General features: G+C 35.0%; 1 non-coding gene across 1 annotated transcript; it reads left to right on the forward strand.

The window, feature by feature from the left end:
- The first annotated feature begins 12,314 nt into the window (after window positions 1-12,314).
- Window positions 12,315-12,455, forward strand: LOC116472149 (U4 spliceosomal RNA). The gene has a single exon (XR_004249038.2). It is a non-coding gene; the product is annotated as a U4 spliceosomal RNA (small nuclear RNA).
- Window positions 12,456-12,715: the final 260 nt, after the last annotated feature.

The following is a 12,715-nucleotide window of genomic DNA, read 5'->3' on the forward strand; positions in this document are numbered from 1 at the left end:
ACATACATATTATATATATATAATATGTCTGTCTGTATATCTGCAGATCTACAGAGAAAGGAAATTCCCACAACTCCAGGTGCTATTGCTACCCATAATTTACAGATAACAAAAGCTTAGAGAAAGAACGATTAAGTAACTTATTCAAGTTCTCACAACAGTATGTGGTAGAGACAACTATGGTAATGAAACAGTCTGCTCTAGAGTTCATAATCTTCACCATCTTGATACACTGCTTAGGTTAGTGAAAATTTGAGCTTCCAAGGTAATTGAGATATCAGGACTGTTCATTAGTTCTTTTACCAGAATTTTAGTGATTTCGTATTTTTTTACATTGGGATTTTCCATTGGCTTGAGATAGAAAAATACTAGAACCCTCAGATATTGTAAATGACTGAAAGATATAACATGAGTGAGAGCATTTTCTACAAAACCTGGACCTTACTATACATTCAATAAATGTGAACTACAGTTACTGTGGCTGTTGACTCTATAAATCCTATAATTTATTACATTAAAGTTTAACATAATATATCTTATGGAGCTTACCCCATTTTTAGATTCCTGTATTGTTCTTAAACAGAATGCTTAACCTTGAGATATACAGAACGATAGTATCAGAGTCTTTTCTTTTTCTCTCACAACCTAGGAAATCTTGGCTCTGTAAAAATACTAACAGATGGAATACTATGCAGCCATAAAAGAGGATGAGTTCATGTCCTTTGCAGGGACATGGATAAAGCTGGAAACCATCATTCTCAGCAAACTAACACAGGAACAGAAAACCAAACCACATGCTCCCACTCATAAGTGGGAGTTGAACAATGAGAACACATGGACACAGGGAGGGGAACATCACAAACCAGGGCCTGTTGGCGGGTAGGGGGCTAGGGGAAGGATAGCATTAGGAGAAATACCTAATGTAGATGATAGGTTAATGGGTGCAGCAAAGCACGTGTATACCTTGTAACAAACCTGCATGTTCTGCACATGTATCCCATATGTATCCAAGTATAATAATAATAATAAAAGAATACTAACAGATTTTACAACCTCCAATGGGGCTATCTGGTGCAAGCACCATTTTTTGTCTGAATTACTATAATAGCCACTTAAATGCTGTTCCATCTTGAACCCTTCCTCTTTATAGTATATTCTCAACATGGAAGCAAGAGCAATAATTTTAAAATGTAAGTCAGTTCACAATAGTTTTCTTTATAAAACCCAGAAACTTCACAATGGCTTTGAAGGTCCCATATAACGTGGCTTCCTTCCACTACTTGCTCACAACAATTTGGCACAATGAGCTCCCTGTTCTTTCTCAAACACTCAAAGGTGTTGCCTCTTTAGGGATTCCACATTTGCTTTTCTCTCTGACTCCAAAGCTCATAATGCATATAATTGCATGGCTTAGTCCTTTATCTGCTGCCAAGTTCTAGCTTGAAAATACTATCTCCTCACTTAGGTCAAACATGATACCGCTATTTGAAATTGCAAATTATATGCCCCTTCTTCCTAACCTGTCATTCTAGATCATCTCACCTTGATCTATACATATTTTTCTATGGAATTTATCACCTTACAACATGCCCTATAATGGAATTACTTCATGTTTATTATGTAATTGATTATGTTTCCCCCTAAGATAAGCTTCAACAAGAGCAGGAATCTCTGATTTGTTCACTGATACATCTCTATGTTCTTAGAAAAATCTGTAGTAAATAATAGTCACTCAATAAAGTCTTAATAAATGGATGAATGGATAAGTGAATTCCATACATTTTATTCAACAACTATTTATGGAACATACACTTACATGTGTAATTTGGACAAGAAGTTATGATGTTATAAGTTTCCATATGATGATGGTCATCAATATAACCTTTTCCAGTAAATGGTGAGATGAATGATGAAATGATGGAATGAGATAATGTATTAATTACCATTGAAAGATTACCATAGTTCTCTGAGATATGAGAGAATCCTTTTTCATACTGATGAAATCTGAAGGATAGGGTATTTGAATATTCCATCTTTTTACCCCAAAAAGGGCACTTACAGTTCAAGTAAAACTATGAAATGGGAAAAATAAAAATCCATCATAAAACTGTTCAAGACACACTTTGAGAAAACATTTGCCTTAAATATAGAACACACATACAAATATAATAAAATTGTGCATAATGCAGAATTTCCTGTTATTTTGAATCAATTATTCAGGAAACATATTTATTTTCCAAATTTCAATAGTTTTATAATATCCTCATCAAAAAGTAGGAAAGAGAAATGAGAGTGGATTTCAACTATCGACCCAAAAATAAGTATACTATAAATTGATAAAGCCAGAAAAAAATTGGCAGATATTGAGACCAGTTATGTGAATGTTAGAACAATTCTGATGTGTCTTGGGATGAGAACTCATATTCTCTGACATTTCAAGAATTAAAGCATGTGAGAGGGTTGGGAGGACTTCACTTTTTTTATATGTAGAAGAAAGATGCATATATTTTCACTTGGAAAAGATGAAGAAGATGGTAATGGGTCAAAAGGAAATTTAATAAACCTTAATTTTGGTGGAAAAATGGCAGAATAAAAATTCAAAAAGAAGAATGATGAAAATGAAAAAGAAAGGAAGAAAAGGTGAAGTAAGTAGGGACATAAAAGTAGAGAACATGCTGAATCCTGAGTATGGTGTGACACATTCACAGAGACAGAGGTCCCATTTAGCAAGTCAGGAGAGACGAGGCAAGACTATTATTCTTATGGCTATGAATAATTACTTCACTCTTGCCACCAGTTGACAAAATGAAATATCAATAAAATAATATACACTATACAATAAATGTGTGCTCTACTGTGGGCCTATCTAAGTAACTGCAAACCTTCCACTATGTGCAGGGGTTTATATAAGGTTCTTTAATTTTGGGGCAGTATGTGCCATGACTTCTTCCAAACTAAGAACGAATTTGGTAAATATTTTATTTTAGATAAATGTTATACAATTATCTGGGATTTCAAATCAGTTAGATATAACATATTTCATTTTTGCTTAACATAAATTCGTATGTGAGATCAAGATAAAATAATTTTTAAAAAATAAACTTAACTGAGTCTAAGATGTGCCAAAGACAAGGGTCATAATATCTGGGTCATTAATCTATTTTATTTGAACATTTCTATAAATAGAAAATTAAAAGTTTTTCTCTTAGAGCTGCCATGCTATTTTTCTAGTTTTACCTAGAATTGGACATAGGCATTTCATCAGACAACTGGCTTCTTTGGTTGTTATGCAATATGTCGCAAATCATAGTACTATTCAAAAATGGATTTAATGAGCGTAAAAATCCTCCCATCAGCAACAAGTCCAGAATCTCATATCTATCTCTCTCTCCTTTTGTGATTATAACAGAAAAATTGAAAAAGACAACCTGTTTTCTGCTATTTATGTGACAGTATAATTGAAAATTACCTTGATGAAGTTAATTTATTAATACTTTAATGATGTTTAGTATACCAATACGAAACCTTAGAGTAAAATATTTTCTGCAATTTATCTGACATTACACACAATCAAACCAAAAATGTCATCACATCTATCTGTAACACTATGATTATCTATCATTATTGTCATTATCACTCTGGTCAATCAAACTCACCAGGTCTGAAAAAATAAAGCCTAACAATATAATGAAGATTTAGATTTCATCTTACTTGTAAATATATATCCCAAGAAAACTATATAACAATATTTTACTTGTAACTGAAGCAAAAACAAAAATCTTTAAGATACCTTAAATAATTTTGTCAAAACTTAATGCACTGAAGAAAATTATGACATATTGCCCGAACTGCATTCATTTATAATCAGGTAGAAATAATATCTGTCCTCTAATCTTCTCCTCAGCTGTACTATCTCTGACTGCTCCCCTTAATCTAAAATCACATGCCCCTTCTTCAATGAGAGCCCCGGTAGCTTTCCCTATACACTTCTATTAGTGGTATGCATTGCGGTAATGGTTACAATCTTTTATCATTTCATTAGTTCCCCATGCTACATTGTAAAATATTTTAGGGACAGAATCTAGTTTAATTGTTGAGGTAATATTTGCCTGCCTACCTAAAGCTGAACCCTCATAACTCATTGGTAAGAGAGTCATGATTATATTCTAGGTTCACCCCCATGCACTACGTAATCCATGGATGAGTGATGGCTTTCCTGGACCAGGGGAAACCATGGATTGTAACTACGTATTGTAGTTCCCTTCTATTTCTAACGACTTCAGGTGTAGGTGGTAGACACAATGTTGGCCAATGAGAATATAGGGAAAGCCTGCTGGGTGGCTTATGAAAAATATTTAATAAGCCTTAAAAAACACATACAAGAAAGAACTGACTACTGCTCCTTTGGAGACTTTGGAGTCTGCATGAGATACCTATAACAGGGGCAATGACTTAGCAATTGTCAAGGGAGTTTGCCAGAGAAAATAAAGATTAAAAAAATAGGTTTTTTATCTATATTATTTGCTCCTGAACCACCATCCCCAGAGTTGTATGTCTTCTTGGTTTGAAGGATAATTAATTTTCTCTACGTTTAAGCCAGTATGTTGGTGTTTTCTGATACGTGAAGTCAGAGGTGTCCTATATGACATAGATTTTTTCCACTTAATTAAGTAGGACCACAGAAATGGTAAATGAATATTAAACTCTAGGTTTCACAACAGGATGTGAACATTAGATGGGAAAATTTCTTGTAAATATTATCTTATGCATTAGTGAGGCACATTATGGGATTTTTGAAACTCCTCCACTCTCAACATGAACTTCCAATAATGTTCTAACAAGTGTAGGGCATTATAAAGATGATGGGTTGAATCCACAAGGCATTTATCTTTTGTCTTATTAACAATAAATTTTTAGATTGAGGAGGGAAAAAACCAGAATATTAAATTGCTGCTACTTTAAATTTTTAGTACTGAATGTAAGGCTCAGTTAAATGTATAAAGCAAACCTCACTAAGTATTTCTATTTAGATTCTGATATTAAAAGATAAAACCTCAATAGTTGTTTATAAAGTTTTCGTTCTGACATTCAAATTTAATTAACAGTCTCTTCATGCTAGACAGTGTGGTTTATTTTCAAACACTGATTTATAAAGAGCACAGAGTCACAGAGAGCCGCAGATGAGGGAGGATATTACATCAAATTCTTCACAAGAAAATATAGCACAATGCTCAGATCGGGTCTTTTTCCTTTTAAGTCAAATGCCATCATCTTTCTAGATCATTACCAGGCAAGAAGAAAAGGACTGCATATGTGACAGACAGCATTGTCATTTTGTTTGCAGCCAGTGGATAAGTAGAAAATTGAAAATACACAAGTGTAAGAAGTAGCTTTGTGATTTCTATGCAAATATCTTCTGAGATTATTAATCAAATCATCATTTTCATCAGGTTGTTCATGAGTTTCTTTAGAAGGTTTCAAAAATAAATAATCAAGGATAACTAGAAAAAATCAGAAACAATGACTAGATCAGAACTAAAATATATGCAACTATAAAATTTCCCTTCAGAGTTATTTTTTTCCACTGGCTAAAGACATATACAAGAATCTGCCACTAGTTAGAAATCCTTATTTTATTAACACATGAAAAGTGGAGGAGCTAGTAAATAGTTAAACCTTAAAGTGTTTGTACTTTTTCATCCATTAATTCTATAACTGAAAATGTATTCCAAATTACTAGTGTAGAAAAACATTTTTTAGTAATATGTTCATCACAGCATTATAATAAAACAACTTAACACCAAAATACTTGTCAAACTATGGGTGACAAGGTCACAAAAAATTGTTAGATTGTAAATTCACCGAGTATATGGGCCACGTCCATCTTCCTCACCTGAACCAGCACATTGCCTGGTATAGACTAAATGCTAAGGAATCCTGATTCATTCACTCACTCCTGCATTCTACTCATTCATTCAAGGACCATGATTTTTGTTTTATTTTGTTTTGTTTTTTTGAGATGGAGTCTTGCTCTGTTGCCCAGGTTGGAGTGCAGTGATGCAATCTCAGCTTACTGCAATCTCCAACTCCCAGACTTGAGCAATTCTCCTGCCTTAGCCTCCTGAGTAGCTGGGATTACAGGCGCCTGCCACCACACCCAGATTTTTGTATTTTTAGTAGAGATGGGGTTTCTCCATGTTAGCCAGGCTGGTCTCGAACTCCTGACCTCAGCTGATCTGCCGACTCGGCCTCCCAATGTGCTGGGAATACAGGCATGAGCCACCATGCCCAGCCCCCAAGGACCATGTGTTGAGCCTTGCATCCATTTCAGGAACTATGCCAGCCACTGGTGGTACCAGGCAGATTAAAACACAATTTTGTCTTTAAAGGGCTAGGGCTGGTGATACAGTTGCTGAAACAGCTGGGGTAGGAAAGAAGAAAAACATGTGAAAGGGTGATAAAGTGCTAATGCTCCTCAAATATCTGATGCTGGTTTATGGAGTAGATAGTGGAAATATATGTATATTTCCTAGGCAAAATGAGAAGAGTTAAAAACAAGAGGTGGAATTCACTTGATTCAAAGAACGAGAGGATATCAGGGCTGCTACCTGAGAAAATCAGTCACATAGGCAGGAAGACAGATCTCTGCTGGTCACAAAGTCAAGGAGGGTGGGGGATTTGGAAAAGGGTTTGACAAAGAAAGACCCCAATAAATATATGTTGAGGAACTGTAGCAAAGATGTGGGAGAAAATGATTTAGTGATGTACATTTCCTCATGTTGGAGAATTTCTGAAGATGCTTTTTTCTAGACTCTCCTGATTTGTTGTTGTTGTTGCTGCTGTTTAGATTTGTGATATGAATGCTGATGAGATATATTGGAGGCTGAACTAATCCTCGCCACTGCTAAAGCCTAAACCCTAGTTTGATGTTCAGAATTCCATAAAGGAGAGAGATTCTTCTAGTGCACAGTGAGCAAAAGGTGAGTGGAGCTTCAACGTCTACCCTATACAGAGAAGGCCTATGTGAGCAAAGCAGCAAGCCTTGATAAATGTCTCCCTGTATTCTTTCTATTTACTCTTCATCTGAGAAGATATTGGGGAGGAGAACAGCAACAAACTTCCAAATATAGTGGATCTCCTGAGATGTTCAAACATAAAAAATAACAAAAGAAAAAATACCAAGCAGTTTATTTAGATTTTCATACATCCCACCACTGCTTTTACTTGCTTTATCTGTTTCAACATGATAATCAGACTATTATAGGGCAAAATAATTTGGTATTTGAATTACGAAATGAAACTCAGAAGTGAAATTGCAGATGGCATTGATAAGGAGTTTGTTAACACACAATAGTCCTCAACAGAGATCACAGTAATACATATGAAGAATTATCATTAAAAATATTTTCATTCGTTTGACTTTTGAACGCACCTGTGAAGCATTCAGTTATAGCTTACTTGATACCCAATTAAGCCATAAATAGAATGTGTGTGTTTATATAGTTTTCATTGAGTAGTAAGGGCTACAAATGTGAAACATTTAAAACATAAAAGCTTCCATGGACTTTTCCACAGTGCTTTGTGCCACTCGTAATAAAGCCCAATAATTAATTTTAGACTCAGCATTCAGAGTTCAAAATTTATTTTTTATACTGTCTGTAAACAAAGTTTTATTGAACACAGATCTAAGTATAAAACAGAAAACTATAAACTCCTAACAGAGGAGATGATAACAAAAGAGAAAATCTAGATGAACTTGGCTATGGCTTTTTTTTTTTTTTTAAGTTCCGGGATACATGTGCAGAACGTGCAGGTTTGTTACATATGTATACGCGTGCCATGGTGGTTTGCTGCACCTATTGACCTGTCCTCTAAGTTCCCTCCCCTCACCCCCAACCACCAACAGGCCCTGGTGTGTATTGTTCCCCTCCCTGTGTCCATGTGTTCTCATTTTTCAACTCCCACTTATGAGTGAGAACATGTAGTGTTTAGTTTTCTGTTCTGTGTTAGTTTGCTGAGGATGATGGCTTCCAGCTTCATCTATGTCCCTGCAAAGTACATGATCTTATTCCTTTTTATGCTGCATAATATTCCATGGTGTATATGTGCCACATTTTCTTTATCCAGTCCATCACTGATGGGCATTTGAGTTGGTTCCATGTCTTTCCTATTGTAAATAGTGCTGCAGTAAACATACGTGTGCATGTGTCTTTATAGTAGAATGATTTATATTCCTTTGGGTATATACGCAGTAATGGAATTGTTGGATCAAATAGCATTTTCTGGTTCTAGATCCTTGAGGAATCACCATACTGTCTTCCACAATGGCTGAACTAATTAACATTCTCACCAACAGTGTAGAAGTGTCCCTATTTCTCCAGAGCTTCACTAGCATCTATTGTTCTTGACTTTTTAATAATCGCCATTCTGACTGGTGCGAGATGATATCTGATTGTGGTTTTGATTTGCATTTCAGAGTTCAAAATTTAAACAAAGTTGTCACAGGAGTCACACACAGGCAACCAATGAATTTCTCTACCTCCCACTCCAAGTCAATTTTGGCAAAAGGTAATTTTGGTCACAATACCTTCTTTCTCAGAATATTAAATTAGTTCAGATTATACATTTTACATTATACTCTTTTATATTTGATTTTAATAAATATTCTAATAAATTGCTCAATATCAACTATAACAATCACACTTGCCATTTTGGTTATTTCTTTTAGTGAACTTAATATTGTGATTTAATATCATATAAATATATCGAGCACAAAGAAGAAATTGTTCTCCTAAAATAAAAGACATTACATTACAGAATTTTTCCTTATAATTGTTTTCTGATTATAAAATATCAAGGTCGGGCGCAGTGGCTCACGCCTGTAATCCCAGCACTTTGGGAGGCCGAGGCGGGCGGATCACAAGGTCAGGAGATCGAGACCATCCTGGCTAACACGGTGAAACCCCGTCTCTACTAAAAATACAAAAAATTAGCCGGGCGAGGTAGCGGGCGCCTGTAGTCCCAGCTACTCGGGAGGCTGAGGCAGGAGAATGGCGTGAACCCAGGGGGGCGGAGCCTGCAGTGAGCCGAGATCGCGCCACTGCACTCCAGCCTGGGGGACAGAGCAAGACTCCGTCTCAAAAAAAAAAAATATCAAGTACATAAATCTAGGAACACTAGGAATTTTCATGGGTCTTGGAAACGTATCAAAATTTTGAACAGGGAACAGTTTTCAAATATAAATCTGGTTTTTGATATAGGAGAACCATTTGGAAAAAGATTGCTTATGAAAGTTAAAGTGCATTCATGGCACTCTAAATATATTCTTATTTATTAATTGTACTATTACATATTTAAATGCTCAAGTTGTTATAGTAGTCATATACTATTAATCTTAACAATTATTAATCTTAAAATTATCATATAAAAAGATGTACTATGAAACAAACAGAAAAGGAGGGAAAACTACTGAGGGAAAGGCCCTGGTTCTAGCTCTGGGTCACTGTGGAGCTATGGAAACTTGGGCAAACTACTTACTGCCTTTCGGACTCAGATTCTTTGTCCACAATATGAATGGTTTAATCACACAAGTTTAAAATCAAAACTTCACAGATTTTCTGATTTTCAATTTCTATTTCCCACATATAATATGGATTTTACTATTTTTGAAAATGGAAAACTATAAAGATCAAGAAAACAATGTTATCACTTTATATTTACTATTTCTTATTAAGAAAAAATAATTCTTCTGTGTACCTGAAAACATATCTGGATTAGTCAGGATGTTCTTTTCCTAGCCCATGAAAGGAAAGTTAAGAGCCTTGAATATGCACAGATTATAGATATACTATGCTACATTTATGTATCTAGGTTACAAGAGTCTGAAAATAGATTTTACACATAAGTGAAATTATGCAGTATTTGTATTTCTATGTCTGGCTTATTTTACTTAGAATTATGTCCTCCAAGTTCATCCATGTTGTCACAAATGGCAGTATTTTCTTCTTTTTTAAAGTTAAATAATATCTACGTGTGTGTGTATGTGTTTGTGTTGTGCCTCACAATTATTTTATCCACTCATCTGTCCATGAGCCCAGGTTGTTTTCACATTTTGGCTATTGTGAATAATGGTGCAATGAAGACAGGAGTGCAGTTATCTCTTCAAGTTACTAATTTTATTTCCTTTGGTCATATACGTATATGCTAGGTCATATGGCCGTTCTATTTTTAACTTTTTTAGAAACCTCTATATTGTCTCCAATAATGGCTGTACCAATTTACATTCCTATCAACAGTGTGCAAAAGTTCCCTTTTCTCAACACTCTTGCCAACACTTATTATCAATGGACTTTTTGATAATAGCTAGCTAACAAGTATAAATGATAACTCATTGTGGTTTTGATTTATATTTCCCTAATTATTAGTGATGATTAGCGATGTTGAGCACCTTTTCATGTATCTGTTTGTCATTTGTATGTCTTCTTCGGAACAATGTTAATTCAGATCCTTTTCCCATTTTAAAATTGGATTTTTTTTCTTTTACTATTGAATTGTGTTTGTTATATATTTTGAATATTAAACATATATTTATATACCCTTATCAGGTACATAGTTCACATATATTTTTCCCAATCTGTAGGGTTCCCTTTCATTTTGTTGACTACTTCCTTTGCTGTGCATAGCCTTACTTATATGTGGAATCTAAAAAATAAAATGAAAGAAAAAAGAGAAAAAGTCAAATACATAGAAACAGTACAACAGTGGGAAAGAAATGTATAGATGTAGGTCAAAGGGTACAAACTTGCATTTATATAGAATAAATAAGTCTAGAGATCTAACGTACAATAGGAAAACCATAGTTAATAGTATTGTATTATTGCATATTGTGTATTGTGTACTGAAAATTTGCTAAAGAGTAGATTTTAAGTTCTCTTACCACGCACAAAGGAGGTAACTATAGAAGGTGATGGATATGTAAAATTGCTTACACGTAGTGAGCATTTCACTATGTATACATATACCAAAACGTCATGTTGTATACCTCAAACTTATATGATAAAAAAAGTCTGAATTTAGCCCAGCCATTAGTGATATACAGAGCACTAACAACATACAGTCAGAAACTTGTCAATAAGAGGAAAAATATGACACACAGGTGGTCAAATTAAGGCTAACGTAATAACTTAGACACAGAATTTTCTGGGTGTGGAAATGGGAGAGGAAATTGCCTTTTCTCTCACTTCAAATGTCCGTGGGAGGGGCTCCATAGAGTCACATTCCTGGCCTCTCTCTGTAAATCCCATATCCTTCCCTGTAAAGAGAAGTGTAAGTTATCTGACTGGTGAATTTGGAAGAAAAGAAGGTCATTCTTGGCTTAGCCCCCTCCCCTTTGCAGATCATAGACTATCTCACGGACTATCTCTTATGCACTACAAGGCTTGCCTCTATAATAAAAGCAGGACTTTGTACAGCACAGCTTCAGGCAGCTTCAGACCTGGTGGCCAAGTGTGTCCAATCCAAGAGAGATGTATCTATAGTACTATATGGCCCAGATCGCATATCTAAGTTTTATGAGTAATAAAGTGACATACTGATTAATATCCTTCTGCTGAACCTTTGGGTAAATCTCAAACAGTTCTTAACTTAATCAGCATGGGGAAGTAGTATTAATTTGGCAAGCTAAAATCATAGCAAACAGCACATTAGATACCTCATATCGTTTTCATTCCTTTATTCAGTCTTCATCCAACTAATAGTTAATCACCAGAAAATGAAAGAGACAGACATGATTACTACTCTACACTGAGTCTATATTCTGGTGGGAGAAAACAGAAAAAATCAAGTAAAGTATAAGTTAAATAATTGTAGTTGTGTTAGGAACAATGATGGCTCTCCAAAGATGCCCACATTCTAATCCCCATACGCCATGAATATGCTGTTATATGGCAAAGGGGAAGTAAAATTGCAGATGAAATAAAAGTTGCTAATCTACTAACCTTGAGATGGGAAAAAATCTTTCTGCATTATCCAGTGAGACCAATATAACAAGAGAATTTTAAATGTTGAAGAAGAAGGCAGAAGACACACAGTCAGAGAGATGCAATGTGAGAAAGACTTAACCAGTCTTTTGCTAGCTTTGAAAATGGAGGAACGGACCACGGGCCACGGAATGCAGGCTGCCGTTAGAAGCTGAGGGGAAAAAAAAAAAAAACGAGTGGATTCTCCACAAAGGACCAGAGCCCTACCAACTCTTTGATTTTAGTCCAGCGAAACCCATTTTAGACTTCTGGGTTTAAAAATTATAAGATAATACAAACTTCGCACAGAGGCCGTATTATACCCACTGAGGTTTATCCAAGGTATGATTCTTGCTAATTGGAAACTTTTCTCAATATCTCACCATGATGACTTGAAGTCTGATATTCGATGTTGGCAATTTTTAACAATCACTGTGGGACTGAATTTAAAAAATAATAATAATACATTTGTGTCTTTTTAAGCCACTAAACTTGTCATACTTGTTACAACAGCAATAGAAAACTAATACAGCAGCAATAAGTTCTATAGAGACATCTGTAATACTAACAGACTAGAGTGTATCTTGGAGTGAGATCAGTGAGCTACCGTGCATGTGGTAGTTCAGATAAGCTGGCTAAAATTTTTAAAAATATTTCTAACTTTAACCCTTTTAGAAGGTCTGTAATCTTTCCTGCTG

The sequence above is a fragment of the Hylobates moloch genome, unplaced genomic scaffold, assembly GCF_009828535.3.
Source record: "Hylobates moloch isolate HMO894 unplaced genomic scaffold, HMol_V3 SCAFFOLD_6, whole genome shotgun sequence".
NCBI classification, from domain to species: Eukaryota; Metazoa; Chordata; class Mammalia; order Primates; family Hylobatidae; genus Hylobates; species Hylobates moloch.